Source organism: Gavia stellata, chromosome 16 (genome assembly GCF_030936135.1).
Source record: "Gavia stellata isolate bGavSte3 chromosome 16, bGavSte3.hap2, whole genome shotgun sequence".
Lineage (NCBI taxonomy): Eukaryota > Metazoa > Chordata > Aves > Gaviiformes > Gaviidae > Gavia > Gavia stellata.
Genome location: NC_082609.1, coordinates 2,178,616 through 2,193,793, shown reverse-complemented (window position 1 = coordinate 2,193,793; position 15,178 = coordinate 2,178,616).

Sequence of the window (15,178 nt, the reverse complement as noted above, 5' to 3'; positions counted from 1 at the left end):
CTTCCGAGGAGAGAAATCCCAACATTTGGGCAGGTTCAGTGTCACTCCAGTTTAATAGGTTGACATGCCCATGGCAGGCGGTTTTAAAATGCAGCGTATGATTCAAAGCTAGTGTGAAAATAGAGAATCTGGATTTTGCAAGCTGCTCTGCACATCGTATAATAGCCTTGACATGAGCAACTACATGACAGGAGAAGGCATGTAACAGCCAGTCTCCCTTGCCCACAAGACATGATACAATTTGTCAGGCTTACCACCTTTTTTGAAATATTCATTGCAATATGGTCTTCAGAATACGTTCTAAAAGTTGGTACAGATATTTTTCTTTGTAAACCTAATTTCTAGGCAGTGGAACATTTAGAAGCAGCTTCTTTTCTGTGTGTTGTAGAATTATTATCTGATAACCGCAGGAATCTGAGGCAAAAGACATTTAGCTGCAACTTCCTTGTAATGAATTTACCAGTGTAAACAACCGTGTTCCGTAAGTCTCTTCTGTAAACTGTTCCAGAAAATATCCTGAAATGTAAGATACGTGTTTGCCTGATACACGATCTAGTATGAAAATTCCTGTCTTGAAGCGCAGAGTCCATTTAACGTCCGATTTAGCTGCAGTTTCTTACCCACTGTTTTATCCAGGTATGTGCCTTGACAGTGAGACTTTTGTTCTTGAATATTTAAATATTCTGATACTTACTAACGGGTTTTTTGTGGTTTGTTTTTTTGGTTGTTTTTTTTTTTAACCACCCAAATTGGGGAATTTCCTGGGTATGCCTAATAGTACAAAACACAATGGCAAACTCTTTTTGTCAAAAAACCCCTTTTTTTTTTCCTTGTTCATCTTTTTTAAAAACAAAAATTATGAGTCATATTTAATACAGCATCCTGGGTTATTTTGTATTTACTTTTTTATTCTACTTTTCTCAAGTTTATCTCTAAAACAAATAGCTTGTTCTAGTGGGTAGGCAGGCTCCAGCTAATACCTATTGCCAAAAGAAATTGAGGGAATATTTTAATATAGGTGGCTGATCCGATCTGTGCAAATAAGAAGTAGATGAGAGGAACTGACCCAGTTGTTGGCAAATCGTAGAGTGGCATCAGTGCTGGCAACAGGTGAGATTTGCAGCACTGAGTGTGGCTACGGATATACCCGCAGAATAAAGCGCTTGTGATGTTCGTGCTCCACAGTCTGTATTCATTAGATTCTCTGACTCTGCTGACGGTGAATTTAATGCTGACATGAGCATCATTTAGTATTTCATGTTTCAGAAGCAGGAAACTTTGGATGACTTCTGACACTGTTTTTGTTAAGAGGTGTGAAGACCTCCTCCCCGGTTTCCAAGTTGGAAGAAGAACGCGTGGGGAGGTGGTGCGTTGCCCAGGGAGTTGGACTGCAGTAAGTCAAGCCAAGGACTGGGTTTTGAATGCTTAATCATATACTTTTACTTGCACAACCCCTTCATAGTTGTACACGAAACTGCCTTCAGCGTGCCACCTGTGAGGTATTATTGAACATTTCCACTGTGCACCTAACTACATTGTAAAAATACTGGTTTTTTTCAGAGAACCTTCATTTTGAGATATGATGATGCTAATACTGTATTGCTGATCTCATGGAATTCGATATTAAGTTGAGTTACGCCCATCTCCGCTTTGCAGTCGGTTCCATTTTATAGTCTTACCCAGAGGGGCTCTTCTTTTTTTAACGCTCTCCAGGGGCCTACGCACATGAGCACAGTAAGCATGTGAGGAAACTGATGGGACTGTCTTTGTGAATAAATTTGTATTTCAGTATTTGTAGAACAGAACCTTAATCTTGGCAGTTGTAAACGGTTTTCTTAAAACATAGAATCGGCTCAGGCACCATAATGCCTTGCTTACAAATGCCTTTGGAGGTACTTGAAACTACTAACGGCCACAGCCTTTTATATAGAAAGATAAAGACATTTCTTCTAAGAATGTAAATATTCCTAGCTGTAGCTAAATTGATTCTTACCCTAGTTTTTTATAGAAAAATGCTTATTTGTAACATTCAGAATAAAATCATATCTGGAATAATCTTTAAAATGAAGTATTCTTATAATTTTTTTACATCTTCATGTTTTAATGTGTTATTTGTATAACAGAGCTACTTTTTTTTTGTGGTCTTGTAGGCTTTACCTTGATTAATCTTGTATTATATATAAAAACTGTTTTCCATAATTTTTTTTTCTAAATACTTGTTCTAAGCAGAGAGGTGGTCTTCATAACTTAAGCATTGTCTGTGGCTGCTGCCCATGGAAGAGGTGAATGGGACATGGGTGCTGGAGCAGCAGTGTGGGCACTTGCTTCCTCTCCTCCCTGCGGAGAGTGATCTGCTGAAAGGTCGGCTTGTGGGTCCTGTTGTCATGGAGCATTTTCCAAATGTCAGCAACACAGAGAACCAGTGATTCAACACTTATTTAGAAATGACAGGTTATTGAAAAATTGCAAGGAGTTTCTCTAAGGTGCTACTTAAATACTGGTAGCAAAACGGTATGGGAGTCTTCACGTGGCCCGAGACAACAAGCCATGCAAACATCCTTGCTAGATTCAGTCTCTGGGGTTTTGTGGGGTTCCCCCCACCCATGCTACGTTAAGCTGTATGCTTGTGGATAAGCAGAAGTACCACTGGCAAGGTCAGCTGAGTTTGACATACTAGCAGGTTTAAGAAACAGTTTAGGCACTCTATCATTGCCTGTTTTTTCTTAATCAGTAATTAGCATTTGGCCCATCTTGTACGTTGTACACACAGGCCTGGTCTGTCTGTAAAAAATCTTTGCCCATCTTGTGAAGAAATAGCTCCTCTGAGTTTGCACCAACCTCCATAAACTATCTTTAAAAGCTGGGTCACTTCTATTTTTAATACATTTTCTTACTTCCTTTTAAATAAATGCAGTAAACCAGTAAGGAAGTATGAAGGTGAGATAACAGGGCAGCAGGAATTTACTTAAGATGTTTACAGAACTAAATACTTGGCCGATTGTCTATAAATAAACCCTTGCTGGCTGTAGCCTGAATTGTTAATTTTAACCCTTCCGGGAGGGGTGGAGGCAAGGCTGGCAGAAAGGGAGAAGAACCCCTTATCTAGCAGCAGGTGGGTTGGAGAGACCCTTCCCAGTTTGCTTTCAAGAAACCCACCCCTGTCTGAAAGGAGCACCAAGGCTGGGAGGCGAGGGCAGGCATTCCTCTCGGACAGGAGTAGGGTGCAGCAGTGTTGGCCCTGGGCAGCGCAGGGGATGAGATTCCCCCTGTGGCAATGTGTGAAAGCTTGGGTGTGGGTTGTTTTGTTTTTTTATTCTTTAAAATAAGCGAAGCAGTGCAGATGTGTAGCACAGAAATCTTGAGATGTGAAGAGAAGTGGATACCTGTAAGACAAAGCTCCTATGCTGTAGAAGAGATCTGACTTTTATTTCAGAGGGTCACAAGCGTCTCTGCGTGGTGTTCACAGCTCTGTGTCTCCTGTGAGGAAGAGGCTGCCCTGAGCAGCTGTGATAGCAGAGGGAATAACACACTTTGCTCTCCTGTATTTGGAGAAGTCCAGAACCATGACTCGGGTAAAGCAGGACTCCAGTTTTTGCGAGGAGTTTATGAATCACGAAGTACACCCACTTCCCTCTCTCCACATCCATCAGTCTAAATAATTCTTCCCAAGTTCCCTATTTCCCCTTCAATTCTGTCAAGGATAAAAGAAGAGTCATCACAGAATCATTAAGGTTGGAAAAGACCTGTAAGATCATCAAGTCCCACCATGCCCACTAAACCATGTCCCGCAGTGCCACGGCCACACGTTCCTTGAACCCCTCCAGGGATGGTGACTCCACCACCTCCCTGGGCAGCCTCTGCCAGTGCTTCACTGCTCTCTCAGGAAAGACATTTTTCCTCATATCCAGCCTGAACCTCCCCTGGCACAACTTGAGGCCATTTCCTCTTGTCCTGTCACTTGTCACTTGGGAGAAGAGACCAACACCCACCTCACCACAACCCCCTTTCAGGCAGTTGTAGAGAGCGATGAGGTCTCCCCTCACCTCCTCTTCTCCAGATGGAACAACCCCAGCTCCCTCAGCCGCTCCTCATCAGACTTGTGCTCCAGACCCCTCACCAGAAATCTGAGCTGTGCACCAGGTGCCACTGGGAGATCTTTTGGCAGCCAGGAGCAGATCCTGGGCCAGGGTCTGAAACTTTACAAAGCCGAGTGCCGGGACTAACCCCAGCCCTGAGGCGTGTGTGTCCAGGTATTGCAGCGGCAAGCGGTGGCCTAAGTAACTGGGTGGCTGGTTCCTGTGACTCACGTTTCAAATACGGTTTAGCTAACTGAAGGTTCGGTAGGTCTCCCCAGTAGCTAGAATTCAGGTAACGAGTCACCTTTGAAGCAGTGCCTTGGATTCCCCGATCACTTAAGCTCTTCTTGGAATCCAGTGTAGTCCACGGGACGCTATACTGGGACTGGGAGCTCTGGGGCTGCTTCCTTGGGAAGTTCCTCTCATTTCCCACAGCTGGTTTTGCACCTGCAAAATAAGGATCATGATTCTGCAAGTTTATAAAACATCTGAGGAGGGTAAGGTATTGCTGCTTCACCAAATACCAGTCTCCTCCTTTTATTTAACCCGGTTGCGACAGATTTTAGATATACATCCTAGAATCTATTTGCAGCGCTGTTAGTGTGAGGTTTCGTTGTTTAACAGCCAGCCCGATGTCTCTTGGACTGTTGTGTAAGGGGTTGCTGTGTACATCCAAATAGCAACAGTCCCGCAGGCCCCCAGGCGCCCATCGGCTGAGACCCAGACCGCCGCCAGCAGCACTTGTGCAATCATGACTTGCTGCCTGGGATCCAAGGCCGAGCCCTCCCCTTGGTATTCCCCTCCCTCGCAAAAAAATCAAGAAAACAAACCAAAACCCTTCTAAGAATGTAAAATCCTTGGTGCCTCTACCAGCCTGTGCACTGGGGTGTTTCTTAGGTTTGGAGTCGTTCTGTGCGGGGCCTGCGAGTGGCATTCTGCAAATCCCCGTGTGGAAACAAGCGCTTCTGAGAAGATTGAAAAACCCCGAAACCAGAGGCTGTGCTCTGCTGAGCCGGTGCAGTTTCTGGGGACGGGTGTCCACAGCTGTAGGGAGACCTTTTGCCTGCCTCACTTGCACCATGTAACCTCTTTCGCTAGCAGACCTTGCCTCCGTCACTCGCCTCTTTGCCTGCCTTCTAAAAACCTGCAAGTGTACCTGCTGCTAGCTCCTATGTTAGCTTTACTTCGAGGCAAGGTAAATAATAAGAGCGATAAGCAGAAAATGCCCAAGAACACCGGGGAACTGATAAAATTCCTGAAGAAAATCGCACGCAGTCATTAAGTGAGCGTTCCCCATAGCAGCAGCTTGCCTCCTGGAGCGCGCGGCCGTGCGGGAGGACTGAAGCGGAAGAGCTGAGGAGGAGGTTTGTCATTCCTGCTAGCTGCTCGTGAAAGCCCCGGCTCTCCTCCCCTCGGCCGTGGCCATGTCACGGGGGGGGGAAGCTCTTTCCTTCTTGGGTCCCTGCTGGGAGTGAGGCATCTCGAGGCGTCTTAATTGTGACCATCTGGAGGGTTCTTTGACCCTGGGGGGGAACCAAATTAATTTCCTTTTGGTTTATTCATTAATTGTCCTTAGCCATCAGAAATCTTACGGCTCTGACAGCTTTTTCCAAGCTACCAGAGTTCACACAGCTCCTGCTTACAATTGCAGAGAGGGGTTAGTGAGAAGGAGCTCTCCTCTGTTACGAGGCTGCTTGCATAGAATCGTAGAATAGTTTAGGTTGGAAAAGACCTTTCAGATCATCAAGTCCAACCGTTAACCCAACACTGCCAAGTCCCCCACTGAACCATGTCCCCGAGCGCCTCATCCGCATGGCTTTTAAATACCTCCAGGGATGGTGACTCCACCACCTCCCCGGGCAGCCTGTTCCCCTGAAGGCGGTCGCTCCCTGCGCCCCAGGTGCCTCTATTCCAGGTCCCAAATGGTGAATCACCTCGCAGGGGCCGGCGCGGTCCCGTCTACAGGGACTCCGGTCTCTTCGGGAAGAGCTAAGGGACCTCTCTGCGGTGCCAGGGGATCGCCGCCCGTGGGCAGCTCGGGAAGAAAGCAACCCGTGTGCCATGGGGGTGAGGAGTCGCTTTGACCCCCGGCCCCCCCGGGCTGCTCCCCGCCCCGGCTCCCCCCGGCCCTGCGGCTCGGGCCCGGCGGGCTGCGGGGGCCGAGCCGTGCCCCCCAGCCCCTTCCCCGGAGGGCGGCCGGCAGCCGGGGCCGCCCCTCCTCCGCGGGGAAAGGGAAAGCGAAAGCGCAGCGCGGTGCCACTGCGGAGCGGGGCCGCGGCGGGGCTGAGCGGGGGGCGGCGGGCGCTCGGCCGGCACCGCGCCCCGGAGCACCCCCCGGAGCATCCTCCCCCGGAGCACCTCCCTGGAGCAACCCCCGGAGCATCCTCCCCCGGAGCATCCTCCCCCGGAGCACCCCTCCGGAGCACCCCCCGGAGCATCCTGTCCCGGAGCACCCCCCCGGAGCAACCCCCGGAGCACCCCCCGGAGCATCCTCCCCCGGAGCACCCCCCGCCGGAGCGCACCCCCCGGAGCCCCCCCGGGGAGGTAAGCGGTGCCGTTCGCCGGGCCCCGGGCATCCCCCGCGGGCTCGGGGCAGGGGGGAGCCGGGGGCGGACGCCACCCCGGGGGCCGGCGCTGCGGGGAGGGGAGCGGAGGGTCGGGATGCCCCGGGAAGGGGCTGCGCGTGCCCGGGGAGCGGGGCCGGGCGCCTGTGGGTCTATAGGGACCTGCCCGCAGCGGGCGGGGGCCGGGGCAGGGCGGGTTTCGCGGCGGGGGACGGAGGGGAGCTGCCGGCCCCGGCGCCCTTCTCGGCCCCTCAGTGCTCCCCTCCTCTGCCCTGGGCAGGGCCGAGCGGGGGGACGAGACGGTGATGAAGTCTCCCCCGCGTCCCCCCCGCTGCCTCCGCCCGGCGCTGCCGGGGTCCCCAGGCTCCTGCACCCCAAGGGCCTGCTTTTCCGGCTGCTGGGAGCTCCTGCTGAGCATGGCACCTGTGAAAATCTGACCTTTAAATTCTCATTTGGGGAGTTTTCTCGCGCACGTGTGTTGTGATCCCAGAGATAACGGGTTTCCACAGTGGATGAGCCGGGCACTGCTGCCCGTCGCTCAGGTCATTCAGTTTATCCCACTGCACGTTCCTGTTTTCATGTTTCCAGTTGCTTATAACTCTGCTAACTTTAGTTATTTGAGCTGAAAATGTTCCGTCCTGGATGTCCGCCTCAGCTTGGCTTTCATTTCTGTATTTATTTATTTTATTCCAGCCAAGCGGGAGGCAAGGACTGACCCTTGTCTCTCGGATGGCCGTAGTTCTGGTGACCTTTCCTTGGAGCAGCGCTGCCCGCCCAGCCTCCCGCTCTGCTCCCAGCAAGGAATTTACATCTGGGAAGGGAGAACGGATTTTGTAAAGGTCTGTTGCCCAAATATAAGCTGATTTACACAAATTATAGTAAACCATAAGCTTAGTTTCCTTCTGGCCTATGTCAGGTCAAGTACTAATTGTAGCTCTGGTGCGCAGTGCTGCTGGCGGTGCCGCAGCGGGAAGGATAGCTTAGGTCAGGACCCTGAAAGGTGAGAAATAAATGGGGGTTTAGAGGAGACCAGTGGAACTGTGCGACCTGGGGGCTGGGATAGGGGGGTAAGGCTGAGGCTAGGCTAGGCTAAGACCAGACTGAGAGCTGCTGAGGACGGAGACCAGTGGGGACAGGGTCCCCTCGCAGGCAGCCGCTGCCGGAGCTGGGTGCCCCAGGCTTTACCCTGGCCTTTGGCAGGTCGGTTTGTTCCTCTAGCAACAGCTCTCCCTCTGAGAACAGAGCCCTCAACATGTCGAACAGCTCAGGCCACGCTCGGGACTTTTGCCTTTCCCCAGCCCAGCTGTAGGTTAGTGAAGAGACAGTAACGCCCTTCTCCTTCCCCCGCCAAGGGCGGTTGGAGCAAGCAAAAACGGGTGCTGCAGCTGGGGAGGCAACCCCCTTCACCACCCAGCGAACGTGTTTGGGAAGGCTGTCTGCATTCAGCCAATATTCGCGCCGTGGGCTGGCTGTCAGCGTGCGCTCACGTTTGCTTATTTTTAAACCGAGGGCATGTGCTGACCCCAGGTGTGCGCCTGGCCCCGGGTACCCTGCAGGCACTGAGCCAGGCTGCGGGGTCGGGTACGTGCTTCAGGCCACCGCGGAGCGAAGGTTGCTCTGGCATCCCTCTCCCAGGCTTGTGTGTTGTGCCCAGGAGTTGGGATGGAGGGAGCTGTGGCCAGGAGCCGGGATGGAGGGAGCTCTGGGAGCGGAGGCTGGAGGAGGCAGCTGTCTCCAGAACCCGACCTGCTAACAGAGCCGGCAGTGGTGATGGTGCAGGCAGGAGCAGCAGCCGAGGAGATGTTCTTTCAGAAGTGCTTGGAGCATCTCAGAGCTGAGAGAGCTGAGCTTTGGATATGTAAAGTGCTTCTTGATGTCATTTGAAAATTAGGTCTGTAGGTTGGTCACTAGAACGGCAGCATTCTTGTCACTGCTCTGTCTCAGCCCAAGAAGTGAGACCGCGAGGCCAAGCCCTGGAATCACACAATAAGTATTCTGGCAACGTCCTGCGGAAGAGCTGGTGAGATGACGCGGTTTGTCCTCAGAGCAGGGTTTTACCAGCACAGGGAAAATGCCAGGCTCGAGCAATGCGGAGAAACGCTGCAGAGCGAGCGGGCACCATTCACCTGCTGATGGGAATGAGGCAGGGGACAACAGACGTGCATTTATGTTGCCCGAGTGTCCTGTAACGATGCGAGTTGGGGATTTCAGAGTCTGAGTTCATGACCGTGGTCCTGTTGCTTCTCCATCGAGACATTGCTCCCAGAGCGCTCGAGCCCATTACGATTCTGTACCTGGAGATACAAATTCATCACTGGTAAAACTGTGTGAGCTCTAACACAACTAAACATTGGATGAATTTGGCCCACAGGTTCTTGTTCAGCTTATCGGGTCTTGAAAATGGGCACCAGTTTATGGAACTGGGGAGCTGAGCGCTCTGCGCTGCACTGGGATCAGGGGACAGTGGTGGATATCTGAATCTTCAGCTCCAGCTCTGTCAGGGAGCATCCTTCTTCCACTTCTCCCCCGGGAACGAGCCCAGCCTCGCTGTCTTTCTTACCCTTACTGTGTTTATAACAGCGATATTATCAGAGCTTTTAAAATTGCACTCGGGAGGCAGGGGGGTGCCCCGTGGGACGCGGCAGGCGCGGGACCACGGCTGTTGCTTCAGCCTCTGTTCGACCGGTGTTGAAAGCACCCGGGTGCCAGAGCCCTTTCTTATCTTCTGCTTTCCACTTTGCAAACAAGCCACAGACTAGGCTGCTTTCATGATTCGCTTGCTGCTGCAAAGCAAATAGTGCTCAGCGCTTGTGCTGATACACACATAAAACAAGAGGCTCTATTTCTGCTTTTTGCATTAAGGTGTAGATTTTATATGTAATAATTCGACTGGCTTACTAAGAAAAGCCTTCAAAGCAGAAATGTTTATCCAAAACTGTAGCTGCTAGCTCACCAGCATGGCCAATGTGCTCAGAGCAAGGTCCATCCCGGCCGGCAGCCTGCGAGGCGGCTGGGCAGGAGTGCCAGGCTGGGCTGGAGGGAGGGTGCTTGCCGGGGCGCCTCCAAAACCAGTCCCCTGCAGCCAGCAGACCCCCTGGGGATTTCTCCTGGTCTCTCCATGCAGCCTGGGGAAGAGCAGGGGTTCGGCGCGGTGCTCCCAAGGCCGGTCCTCTCTCTCAGCTGCACTGCAGGGCATGTTTCTTCTCAGCCGCGGGAAGAGAAAGCCAGGAAAGCTGCGGGCTTGCGTGGCTGCCAGCCGCTGGCGTGCGGAGCTCTGCTCTGCAGAGCAGGAATACAGCACGGTGGTGGGAGGGATAGGGTTGGGTTTGCAGGGGGTCCACCACTCCCAAGCAGAAGGAGCGGGGCTTGTGCAGGGGCAGCATCTCCCACCGCAGAGCTGGGGCAGGACGGGGCGAGGCTCGTGGGCAGCACCCAGCAAGACAGGCAGGGGTCTGGCGTCTCCCTGATGCCAGGCTCCCCAAAGCCTTGGAGGGCCCAGGAGATGCTTTTGGCTGGGACCTCATGATCCCAATGCCTGGAAAAGGGGAAAACCCGGCACTGGTGAAGGATCACTGTCCCCTGCGGCTCCCTGGGAGCTCCCAGCCACTGCCCCCCCAACTCAGCAGCCAGCTGGAGGGACTCTGGAGGTGTCCTCATGGCTCACCCGCTCTCTGCCTCTGGAGCGATGCATCTCCGTGGGTGGCTGAAGAAATTCTGGCTCCTCTGAGCTGCCGCTGCCCTGCCCCCTGTGCTGCCCTGATCCTGACCGAGCCAGGTCTCGGCGGTCCAGAAAGCTTCAATAAGGACCTTTACGTGAGCTGCCAAAGCTGTTGTGCTCTGCAGCGTGTCCCCTCCTGGTGCTGCTCTCTGCCTCCGCACCTCGACTGCTTCGACTTCCACTTTCGTCTGAAGCCAAGTGTGTTACACTCCACTGACGGAGTCTCTGCTGCCTATAAACGCAGCCTAAAGTAGCCGGTTTAGACCGAGGCATCCGCGCTGAGTCAGGCATGTCCCAAACTATGTGACCGAAGGCAGCGCGTGGCCACGGCTCCTCTCTTGGATGCCTGGGACACGTTTAGCTGCGTTCTTGGGACCGGCTGTAAGAGGGAAGGTTTCCTGCGAACGGACATGGGTGGAGGGATTAGTGTGGGATAACACGCTCTCTGCTCAGGCTTTCGGCCGCTCCTCGGCACCTTCTGCAAGAACCGCGGCTGGGCTGGGGGTTCCCAGCTGGTGCGATGCACGGGGTGGGGGGGTCAGAGCCCCCGCTGGCCCCAGCCCCATTTCCAGTGCTCCCGCTGCAGGTAAATGCGTTTCTTCGGAGGAATTCCCTTCTGGCCTGGGACTTCGTGGGGAGGCCCATGTGAGGTGAGGCTGGAAGGAGAGGACGCGGGAGGGACGTCCCGGCTGCGTGTTCCTCTGGGGACTGCAGAGGGCAGTGGCACCCACGAGAAGTGCGGGTGGCCCTGGGTGCTGGCTGGAGGGGCTGCCCCCGAGCAGCTCCTGGCAGCTGGGTGGGAGCCCTGGGGTGGTGCTGGGCGGCAACGCGGGTCGCTGCATCCCTCGCTGGGCTCCGTCTTTCTGCTTGGATTGCCGTGCTCTGCAGCGTCTCTGCAAGTTACTGCACGTGCTGGTGGTTCGCTGCGGGCTCCCAGGGCTGCCCTGGTGTCCCAGCCTCTGGGCTGCCGTCCCTCTCTGCCAAGGCAGTGGGGAACATCCACTCAAGACAGGACATAAGTGACCACCTCCGTGATGCTTCCCTTCACCACCTCTGTGATGATTCCCTTCACCACCTCCATGATGCTTCCCTTGCTGCCCTGATGGCGAACATGGTCCGCTGTCCACCGCAATGAGAAACAGCTGCGGTCAAGATCAGCACTGCTAGAACGGCGACGTGGACTAAGTGCAGTGCACTCTTCCCTCCTGCCCTCTCTTTCCATCCCCCAGTGGGATTACTGGAGCCAGCTCCGCTGGGAAGGAGCCTCCGAATGCCTGAAGCAAGGCGCGGGTTAGGACAGTTGCAGAGCACACACAGCGCCCGTCCTGCCCCACCCCAGCATCTCCCCACCCAAGACGAGGGGTCTGGCAGCCGGTTGGGCTCTCTTTGCAGGTGCTGGTTGCTCATGCAGAAATAAGACGGGGAGCAGCAGCTGCCCTCTGCCTGGGCAGGGTGGGAGGGCGAGGACGTGGAGCCTGTGGAGCACAAACGTGCAGAGTTTTCTGGGGTGAGGTTTAGAGGCGGAGAGACTGGAAGATGCTCTAAGTGCAACGAGGGAGGCCCTGCAGTCATGCAGTCCATGTGGTCTCGGACCTTGGAGACACCCACCATCATCTGTCGCTTCATGGTAGCCTCCACATCCGCATCTGGAGGAAGGGTTTGAAGGAGGAGCTGAGCTAGGAGACCGCAACATATGCTGCTTGTGGGGGGCTTGGACACTCTGAAGAGCTTCCAGATCCTGAGGAGTCCTGGGAGAAGATCAGCAGCTCCGAGAGGTCTTGGAGGAAGATCTCGGGTTGAGGGTAGAGAGCTGCTGGTCCTATCAGAGCTGTCAGGAAGAAATGAATGCACTGAGTTCAGTTTTACCCATCTGCGATCAAAATCCTGTGCCAGAGCTTTGCCTTGAGCACTTGGAAGAGCATGTGGTTTACTGCCAGTCTCTTTGCCCTTCTCTGCACTTCCTTTTACTCATCTCCTTTTCTCTCGCCTGCTGGAAGTGCAGCTTGCAGGTGTCACTCTTCCTCAACAGAGTGTTTCTCTGTTCGTATTTAATCCCAACAACTGCTGCACACAATAGCCGCGCTGTCTGCCATCCTCCCTCAGCCCCTGCCAAGCTTGTGCCCACATGGACTTCCTTACCCTTGGGGCCCAAACCTCCAGCTGCAGCCCCCAGTTCACAAAGCCTGGCCATGGTTCCGTTTTGTTTCTGCCCTTTTTTTTTTTCCCTCTGGAAGCCAAAGTCAGCCTCCAGCAGTGGCTTTGAGCTGTAGGGTGGGAGCCACATCTCCCAGCTGGCCTGGGACCCTCGCACAGAAACCATTGGCTTCACCCCCATGTTGAGTTTATCCCCAGGGCTGGAGGACAAGTTCAGGTCCGTGGTGTGACAGCAAAGAGCTTTGACATAGGCTGCAGCATGGCTGGAGAGAAACATGTAGAAAAGCACGAAAAACACATCTGGTTTTGGATCTGTGCCACCCAGGGACCCATAATGTGTGCCGGGCAGTGCTGCGGGGCTTCCTCTCCTTCATGGCGCAGGAGGTCTGCGGTCGCCCTTTCAGCATCTCTGGTATGTCAGGAGTTTCAGTCTCCTGCCTCATGTTTGTCACAGCTTGTTCTCGAGCTGACACCCATCCCACCCTTTCCTGTCTCATCTCGAGCTGCTGCGGGGGACGGTGAGCTGCTGCGGCAGCCACACTTATCGCTTCGTAGCAGCCGTGGACATTTGCCAAATACAGCCCCATCCTGCAGCTGGCTCAGCCACAATAGCTTAAAAAAGGCAAATAGGTGCATTTTTAAAAATGCTCCAGGCTTTTCAATATAGGCGCTATGGAGCGTTGTGGGGAAATGGCAGGACACCGAATGCAGGCAGAGCTCTGCCACCCGGGAGACAGGAGGGAACCTGGAAGGGGGGTTATTTGCAGAAGAGAGGTTTGCAGAAGTGGGCCAGGTCTGGTGGAGAAAATACAGGTGGATTTGATTGAAGAAACAGGCAGAGGAGATGTCAAGCGCTGTATGCCCTCGCTGGCACACTGCGGCTGAGGAAGAGAAGAGCAGGTTCTTCCCTCTCTGGCTCAGATACGCTCGCTGCACAGTCATTCTTCAGCAGATGAATCAAAATTACTCCAGTTCGTTACCGTGCTATCACTGGCCAGGCCAGGCCCTCACTGCCGGGTGCTGCTGCCAAGGCCGTGGTTTGCAGGGATCAAGCGGAGCAGAGCCGTCGCCTGCCTTTGCGGGATCGCCCTCTGCCATATCTTCCCGCTGGATCAGTGTCTGAGGCCACACAAAGGAAGCTCTGTTTACAGAGATGCGATCCAGCCGCCGCTTCGAGATGAATTCATCATGATACAGAACTCCTGTAACCGCCGTTTCGCTGCCCGGTCCATGTTGTGCAGCGTAGAACTTGCGTTCATGAGCCCGTTAAATTACTCTGCCAATGAGCCTGTCAATCCCCTCTAATTCATCGATGCATAATCTATTCCTCCTCCAATTCTGGCATAGCTATGGAGAAGGCCGTTCGCTTTCCATGGCTGGGAAAAAACAACTGAGAAATCTTCAGCATAGCACACTCTGTGCTGATTTGCCGTAGGATGTTTTTTTCTGTAGGCGATGTACCATTAAACCCCCAATATGGATTGCATTTTAGTTTTCCCTGATCAGGAGCTCATACATTTCTTCATCGTAATGTTCGTAGCTGTTTCTTTTGCTATGAAAGGCAAATCTGCGGGGAGAGGTGGGGTTTCCTCACCTGAAGGCAATTAAGCTGCTGGTGAAAGTGCTGAGTGACTTCAGAGGAGTTTGGGTCAGTCCCCTTTGCCTTACAGAGCCTTTGCATTTGTTTTAGCAAAATCTGTCCACAACTTATCCTTACGCTGCTAAGTTTAAGAGCCCAGATGAGTCTCTCCCAGCTGGGATCAGGCTCCACAGAGGGATCTGGACAGGCTGGATCGATGGGCCCAGGCCAATTGTATGGGGTTCAACAAGGCCAAGTGCCGGGTCCTGCACGTGGGTCACAACAACCCCCTGCAACGCTCCAGGCTTGGGGACGAGGGGCTGGAAAGCTGCCCGGAGGAAAAGGACCTGGGGGTGCTGGTCGACAGCAGCTGAATGTGAGCGGGCAGTGTGCCCAGGTGGCCACGAAGGCCAACGGCATCCTGGCCTGTATCAGAAATGGTGTGGCCAGTGGGAGCAGGGAGGGGATCGTGCCCCTGTACTCGGCGCTGGTGAGGCCGCACCTCGAATGCTGTGTTCAGTTTTGGGCCCCTCACTCCAAGAAGGACACTGAGGTGCTGGAGCATGTCCAGAGAAGGGCGACGGAGCTGGTGAGGGGTCTGGAGCACAAGTCTGATGAGGAGCGGCTGAGGGAGCTGGGGGTGTTCAGTCTGGAGAAGAGGAGGTGAGGGGAGACCTCATCGCTCTCTACAACTGCCTGAAAGGGGGTTGTGGGGAGGTGGGTGTTGGTCTCTTCTCCCAAGTGACAAGCGACAGGACAAGAGGAAACGGCCTCAAGTTGCTCCAGGGGAGGTTCAGGCTGGATATGAGGAAAAATGTCTTTCCTGAGAGAGTGGTGAAGCTCTGGCAGAGGCTGCCCAGGGAGGTGGTGGAGTCACCATCCCTGGAGGGGTTCAAGGACCGTGTGGCCGTGGCACTGCGGGACATGGTTTAGTGGGCATGGTGGGGTTGGGGTGGTGGTTGGACCTGATGGTCTTACAGGTCTTTTCCAACCTTAGTGAGTCTATGACTCTGTCCCTGGAGAAAGGGGCACACCTCGTGTGACTTCATGGACCTTAGTGGTGTGGTGAAAAGCCTCGGGGCAGCTT